This window comes from Elephantulus edwardii, unplaced genomic scaffold (genome assembly GCF_000299155.1).
Source record: "Elephantulus edwardii isolate Elephantulus edwardi_28Jun2011 unplaced genomic scaffold, EleEdw1.0 scaffold00033, whole genome shotgun sequence".
In the NCBI taxonomy this organism is placed as follows: Eukaryota; Metazoa; Chordata; class Mammalia; order Macroscelidea; family Macroscelididae; genus Elephantulus; species Elephantulus edwardii.
Window position 1 is genome coordinate 20670645 of NW_006399783.1, and position 8263 is coordinate 20678907.

The window sequence follows — 8263 nt, forward strand, 5'->3', positions numbered from 1 at the left end:
GGCACCTGACAACAACAACTTGACAGAAACAGAGCTAAACTAAGAGCCTTTGTTCAAATTTGTTAGACAATTTGGGGGCAGGTGGAGGGAGAGCCAATATTGGTAGTACTGAGAACTTTGTAATACTGGCCTAAAGCCATGAAGTGCAAGAAAGGCTGAGATGCCTGCAAGCACATTTTGGAAGCTACCCTGACTGAGTGACTATATTTAGTTACTAACCTGACTTATAGACTTTTGACTCCCCCAATATGGTTCTGTGTGATCCGTGAGCTATTATATAGTATTTGGGGCCCAGTAAAGCAGTAAGATTGGTGTTGAGATAAGTAGAAAGAGCTATACAGGAATGTGAGACATTCTGACTTCATGGGAATTAGTTTTGTGTTATTAATGCTGTTGATGGAGACAATTCTCCTTTGTGAAGTTGGTAAAGGTCAAATACGGCTGTCTCTATGTGGTTTTCACTCTTTTTACAATTATGTACCATATCACCAGGATTTTATATACATTTGTGTATATGTGAATATGTTTATGTATATATGTGGAATTTATTATTCAAAATGTCTTTCCTAGCCATTGAATTTTTCTTTACCATATGGATAGGTGGGAATATGTGATTAGGGGGTATTAGCCTATCCACAAGAGGATTGGCTAATCTCACTAATCCACAAGGGGATTGGCTAGTCTCTCCATTAAATTGAGAGGATACAGCAGCACAATCAGAGAAATCTCACTGCCAGTAAGGAAACAAGAGAACACAACTCATCCTTTAGGACTGGAGATTCTTGCACTAGCCAGACTCGGACCTACGGGAGAAACATCCTTAGCAGCCACAGCAGAGAGTCAGAGACTTGACATGAGATGAAGTGGACCTTGGGACTGTTATGCCACAAAACCGGAACTAAGACCTTTTGCCCAAGTTTGTTGGAAAACTGAGGAAGAGACATAATTGACAGGACTGAGAATTTCGTAACACTGGCCTAAAACTGCAAGGCAACTGTGAGCATATTTTTTCAGAAACTATCTTGAGTGTGTAAACTATTTCTAACCTGGATTATAACCTTTTGACTTCCCCAGCATGTTTCTGTGGCCTCTATGAGTTATTGCATCAGCTTTTGGACCCAGTAAAGCAGTAAAATTGGTGTTGAGGTGAGTAGAAAGAGGTACAAGAGTGTGGGAGTCATGTCTGACCTCATGGGAATTGGTTTTGTGCTATTGATGATATTTACGGGGGGCAGTTCCCCTTTGTGAAGTTAGTAAAGGTCAGATAAGGCCATCCTCATGCAGTCCTTGCTCTTTTTACAGTATGCATGTATGTGTATATGTGCATGTATGCCAGTCTTAGAAATATTACAAAACATCTTCCATCACACTGTTCCTAGGAAATGTATGTTTCCAGAAATATCTCTATACCTCTTCAAACAGTGGCATGTGCATTCCAGTAAAATTTCAAGAGGGCTGAGATTTTCTTTTAGATCTTCAGTCTAACACTTTCTCAACTGAGTTACTTTGGTTCCTGAGATTTTCTTTCTTTTTATTTTTTAAAAATTAATTTTAATGAATGTTTACAGAAATTTTGGATTTCCATACTTTCATTGTTGCATTTTTCTCCCTGCCCACCCTTCCCTCAGTTTGCTCTTCTCTTTAAAAAGTAAAAGAAAAATTCTTTCATTGGAATAGAATCCCTCCTCTCCTGCCCCAAATATACTCCACTATGCAACCTTCATTCTGGACTCTTGTCATAACCACAATACCCTATCATATATCGCTTTCAAACAGTTCTCTCCCTCATCTGTTTCAATGCAGTATGCATACTTTATCCACTTTCTCAGTCCCACTCCAACCCTGATGTCAGTCCCATTCTATAATAGCGGCACCATGCAGCACCTGTCCTTTTGTGACTGAGATATTTCACTCAGCATAATGTCCTCCAGAATCACCCATTTTGAATAATATTGCATGAGTTCCTTGTTTTTCAATGCAGCATAGTATTCTGTTGTGTGAATATACCAGAGCTTCTTTATCCATTTGTTTGTTGATGGGCACTTAGTTTGTTTCCAACTCTTTGTTATTGTGAACAAAGCTGCAATAAACATAGGTGTGCATATATCTGCCTGGGTGGCAGTTATGGTCTCTTCGGGGCATATTCCCAGTAGAGGAATTGCTGGGTCAAATGGTATTTCTATTTGCAACTTTTTGAGAGAGCACCATACAGCCTTCCACAGTGGTTGCACCATTTTACATTCCCACCAACAGTGAATAAGGGTTCCACTTTCTCCGCAACCTCGTCAGCATTTGATATTTGCTCTTCTGTTAAATTTTGCTATTCTTACTGGGGTGAGATGATATCTCATAGTTGTTTTAATTTGCATCTCTCTTAGAGCTAGGGATTTTGAACATTTCTTCATGTATTTGTTGGCCATTTGAATGTCTTCTTTGGTGAAGTTTCCTGAGATTTTTCTTAAGCTGAAGGAATTGAAGAACAAATTCAAGCCTCAAGTTGCAATGCTTAAGGATGCTATGGGCATAATATTGAATGATCCAGGAAGCATTAAAAGAGGATGGAAGAAGGAGATCTGGTGGCATAATGGTAAGAAGCTGCATTGCAATCCCAGAAGTACACAGCTCAAATCCACCAGATGGTTTGCTGGAGAAGGAGGGGCAATCTCCTCCTGTACCAGTAAGATCTAATTTGACTGTACACATACAAAAAAGAAAAAAAGAAGAAGAAGAAGAAGAAGGTGGAAGGCTCATACAGAGTCACTGTATGAAAAGGAGTTGGCTGACACAGAGAATTTCATGAAACAACATATAAGCTAGAGCCTATGTTGAGGAAGGAAGAAGTTTAAGCTGCTCTGAAAGAATTGGCAAAAAAGGCCTCAGGAATTTAATTTGCTTGGCTCCATAGTCAACACTCTTGGTACCAGCAGCCAGGAAACCAAAAGACAAATTGCATTGGGAAAGTCTGCTGTCAGGGTTATCTCCAGAGTACTGACAAGCAACAATGTCAATCTGGAGACTAAAGTGTGCGTGATCCAGGCCATGGTCTTCGCAATTACGCTTAAGCAAGCTGGACAATGCCTAGGGATGATAGAAGGAGAAATGATGCCTTTGACCTGTGGTGCTGGAGAAGAGTGTTGAATATACCATGGACTTCTAGGAGAACAAACATGTTCATCCTAGAGAGGCTGAAACCAGACTGCTCTATGGAGGCAAGGATTCTGTAGCTTCATTTGACATACTCTGGACATGTTGCAAGGAGGGACCAGTACTTGGAGAGGGACATTATGCTTGGGAGGGTGGAGAGACAGCGCAGGAGGGGAAGACCCTTGATTAGATGGATTGACTCAGTGACTGGGGTAATGGGGGGAGGGGGCTCAGGATAGAGCATGGTTCAAGAGCTGTTGTATATAGGGGTGCCAAAAGTTGCAAGCGACTTGATGATACATAACAACAGCAACAACACAATTGCTATGTAGTACAAATGTTCTGTACTTAACTGCCATTGGCAGTTTTGTGGAAGAAAGGACCAACAATTGGCTTCCTTAAAGATAATAGCTGGGGGAGGGAGGAAAATGTGCAACAATGAATGAATGAATGAAAATCCAACTTTTTTGTAAACTTTCATTAAAATAAAACTTTTTTTTAAAAAAAAAAAAAAGACAACTCTATGGAGCAGCTCTACTCTAACCCGTGGGGCCACCATGAGTCAGAATTGGTTCAATGGCAGTATTATTTTTTATTTTTACTTGTTTATGGTCACTAATGAATCCCTAGGAAGCTCTGGTGGCTTAGTCTTCAGGAAGTTGCACTACTAACCCAAAGGCTGCATGTCTCTGTGGCTCGAATCCACTGATGGTTTGAATCCAGTGACCTCTTGGGATAAAGGTGGACAATCTCCTATGCAATTCACAGCCTTGGAAACTCAATGGCAGGTCTGCTATGAGTCAATCCTGAATTAAGGGCAATGAGTTTGAATTTGACTGTTTCTCCAGAGCCCTGGCGGTGCAGCAATTATGTGCTTACTGAAAGGTCAGTGGTTCAACCACCTACTATATTTCAAGAAGAAGATGTGGCAGTCTGCTTCCATAAAGATTGGAAACCCTGTGGGCAGTTCTGCTTTGTTCATTGTGTCTTTGTGTTTGAGTTTATCAACTCGATGGCAATGAGCTACTAAATTCCCAGCATCTACTGTAGTGTCTAATGTATTGTTGCTGTGGTTAGGTGCCATCAAGTCGGTTCCAGCTCATCCAGAATGAACCAGTGCCCAGCCCTATGCTACCTTCAACATGACTGCTGTGCTTGGGCACTGTGATGGCCACTTCAGTCCATTTCATTGAGGGTTGTCTTCCTTTTTCATGTGCCCTCTACTTTGCTAAGCATGATGCCTTTATACAGGAGCTGGATCCTCCTGATATATGTCTAGATGCACATCTTTCAAGACAGCTTTGTTTCTCTTCTGTCACTCCATGATGTGCTCAGTGTCCTTCACCAACATCACAATTTGAAGGCCTTAAGTACTCTTTGGTCTTCCATATTCATTGTTCAACTTTCACATGCATGAGGCAATTGGGAATAATATTAAGGCTTGAGTCAAGCAAATCTTAATACTCAAATTCTTGCTCTTCAGCACTTGAAAGAAGTCCTTTGCATCAGATTTGCTCAATGCAACAAGCCATCTGATTTCTTGACTGCTACTTCCATGGGGCATTCATTGTATATCCAAATAAAATTAAATCCTTGGCAATGTCAATCTTTTCTCCACTTATCATGATGTTGCTTATTGGTCTAGTTGTGAAGATTTGACTTTATGTTGAGGTGTAATCCATATGGAAGGCTGCAGTCTTTAATCTTCATCAGTAAGTGCCTCAAGTTTGCTTCACTTCACTCAGGTGAGATGGCTTTATGGATTTTGGTAAAGGTTCAGCTCATGCTGCAGATGGAATTTCTCCTGCAGACCACACATGAGTCCTCCCAGGATGAGGGAGACTTCTTGTACCACGGTGGATCAGACTGTACCTGACTGACCTTCGGATGTGTCCCTCCCCAAAATAAATTGAGTTAAATTTAAAAAGAAAAAAGTTTGCTTCACTTTCCACAAACAAGATTGTATAATCTGCACACCTCCATCCAATCCTGACATCACATTCTTCTTCCTCTTGTCTACTTTTTTGGATGATTTGTTCTGCATAGAGATCAAATAAGTATGGTGAAAGGATACAGTTCTGACACATACCTTTCTTCATTTCAAACCATGCAATAGTCCTTCATTCTGTTAGAACAACTGCTTCTTGGTCTTTGTATAGATTCCGAATGAGCACCAGTGTCCTCATTCTTCAAAATGTTATCCAGTTTGTTATGGTCCACAGAGTCAACAGAGCATAAGTAAGCAGGTTTTCTGTGCTTCCAGCCAAGATCCATCTGACATCAGTAATAATATCCCTTGTTCCAGGTCCTCTTCTGAATCCAGCTTGAATGTCTGGCAATCTCTAGTCAATGTATTGAAACAATAACTTTTAAATTATATTTAGAAATATATTACATCCATACAATGCTAATGATCTTGTTCTTTCTTTGGGATGGCCACTAATGCGGATCTCTTGCAGTTGTTTAGCCTGTGGATGTCTTCCAAATTAGTTGGCATGGATGATTGAGTGACTCTAGTGGTGCATCTGAAATACTGCGATTGGTGTTCTGTCAGTTCCTGGAGTCTTATTTTCCCTAATGCCTTCAGTGCAGCTTGGACTTTTCCCAGTACTGTTAATTCTTAATCATATGCTATCTCATGAAATGGAGCGTCAGTCCATTCTTTATGGCACAGTGATTCTGTGTATTCCTTCTATCTTCTTTTAATGCTCCCTTTAGTAAGTTGTTTAAGATTTTGCCCATAGAATTCTTCAGTATCGCAACCTGAAACTTGGTATTTTCCCCTTTATTTCTTTCAGTTTGTTGTAAAGAGAATGATTAATAAGTAATTGGTGAAGGAATAAGTATTTGTTCTAGAATTTGAGATTGAGTCACGAGGGATGAGTAGGAGTTTACCAGAGGGGGAAGGGGGAAAGGTGTTTTTAGCAGAGAGAGAAGGAAATCCAAAGGCAGAGAGGGAGCCTGAAAGCTTCCAATACATGCAATCTGGAGCGGTCAAAAAAGTATTTAGCTGAGGTCACAAATCAAAGGGCCTTAAATTCCCAGCTAAGGAACGTGGCCTTTTCCAGAAGGTAGTGAGGTGGATTGAAGGATGAGAGAGCTAGATGTGGGTTTCTCTGGCTACAGTGAAGAAGAGATAAGAATTGAGTTACAGAGGTACAAAGACTGAATAGTTGTTAGGTGCCCTCGAGTCAAGCACGATTCATAGCGACAGCAACCTGATGAATAATCAGCCTGAAACCTGCCCTGTCTTGTGCCATCCTCATCATCTCTGAGACACTAGAGCCCATTGATGAAGTCACAGTGTCAATCCATCTCATTGGGGTCTCGCTGTCCTTCACTGACACCCCCTCCCCATCTTTCCAAGCATGAAGTCCCTTTCTGAGGAAGAGCCTCACCCAGCTGCATGCCAAACTATGAAAGATGAGCCTTCATCCTCCTTGCCTCCAAGGAGCCCTCTGACCACAATCTTTCTAGGACATATATATTTGGTTTTTTAGCAGTTGATGGGATACTCTTCTGCAGAACCACAACTCAAAGGCATCAGTTCTTCTGTTGTCCTTATTCATTGTCCATCTCTCTGATGTGTAGCTTGAAGACCATAGTCTGAATCAGGTGCATCTTAGTCTTCAAACTGACATCATTGCTCTTCAGTATTTTAGAGAGTTCCCTGACTGCAGATTTGCGCAATGCAATGTATCTCCTGATTTCCTGAGTACTAGTACCAAGGGTGTTGATTGTTGATCCAAACAGATGAAATAATTTACAGCTTCAAGGTGATTATGACCAGATGATAGGGCTGATCCAGGAAAGGGTCCATAAGGGATGAGAATCAAGAGAAATTCCAGAGAGTGATTGGATACCAGGAACTGACTCCTGATATTGGAAACCAATATCAGGGAGAGAGAAGTTGAGAACATTGTTCTATGGGGTGGTGATACCTCATCATTGTCATAAAATGGGAAAAATTAGATAAGGATCAACAGATGGAAAGTCCCCTGGTCAGATGGGGGCCCTGGAGTGAAGATGTGATCAGAGCTGGAATCGGCCTACATGAGGCCTACATGACAGAGAAGTGGGGACAGGCATCTCCGCAGGAGCGGGAGAGGACAGGTTTAGGGAGGCCCCAAGAGAGAGCGTGTGGCTGGGCCTTTAGGGAGAGAAAGGTGAACTGATGGAACCTGGGCAATGCTTGGACTGGCGGTGGCCAGATCCTGCCATCTTAAGTACACACGTTCACAGCTCATCAAATCTCTAACTGCCTGTGTAACCCTGGGCGACTTCTTTCTGAACCTCAGTTTTCTGTTCTGTAACCTGGGAGGAATGAACAGCACTCAGAAAATTCTTCTGAGGATCAAATGGCAGCAAAGAGCCTCTAAACTGTACACAGTAAGCCAGCTACTGTTGAGTCACTTCGAACTCACAGTGACCTCACTGTGTCTGAGCAGAATTGTTCTCCACAGAATTTTCAGTGATCATGAGGACTTCCCGATAGACTTGAACCCCTAAGCTTTCAGTTGGCAGTCAAGTGTGTTACCCATTTGTACCATACCATTTCCCCACAAACTGTAATGTCCCTATAAAGCCTGGACTCAGATTCATGGCACAGCAGACATGTCAAACCAATGTACAGCACACATCCTTCACCCTTTCACAGGTTCACTGACACAGTCACACACGTTGTCAAGACCACCACTTTCTGTCTTTCATGTCTAGTAGTGTCCCTCACTTCATCCTACACACATTCAAGTCTGCCTGAGTCTGTCTGGATGTCCTGGAGCACAGTTTCTGGGGGTAAAAGTAAGCCAGGGCTAGGAAGAGGCATATCAATGAGGGCACTGTTAGCTGCTGTAACAAATAGGCCTTTTTGTTCTTTTGGGTTTTTATTTTTATTAAATTTTATTAGTTTAAATGAACATTTACAGGGATTTTGGGTTTTCATTCCTTCATTGCTGCACCATTCTCTCTACCCTCCTCCCCAGTTTGTTCTTCTTCCCCACCATCGGAATGTCTGTTTTAATTGTCCAATTGCCAAAGTGCTTGTCAAAGTCAGTTCTGATTAATCTCCTTTGTCGGTGTGTCCTTTGCCATTCCCTATCACTCCTCCCTGAGAGAGACT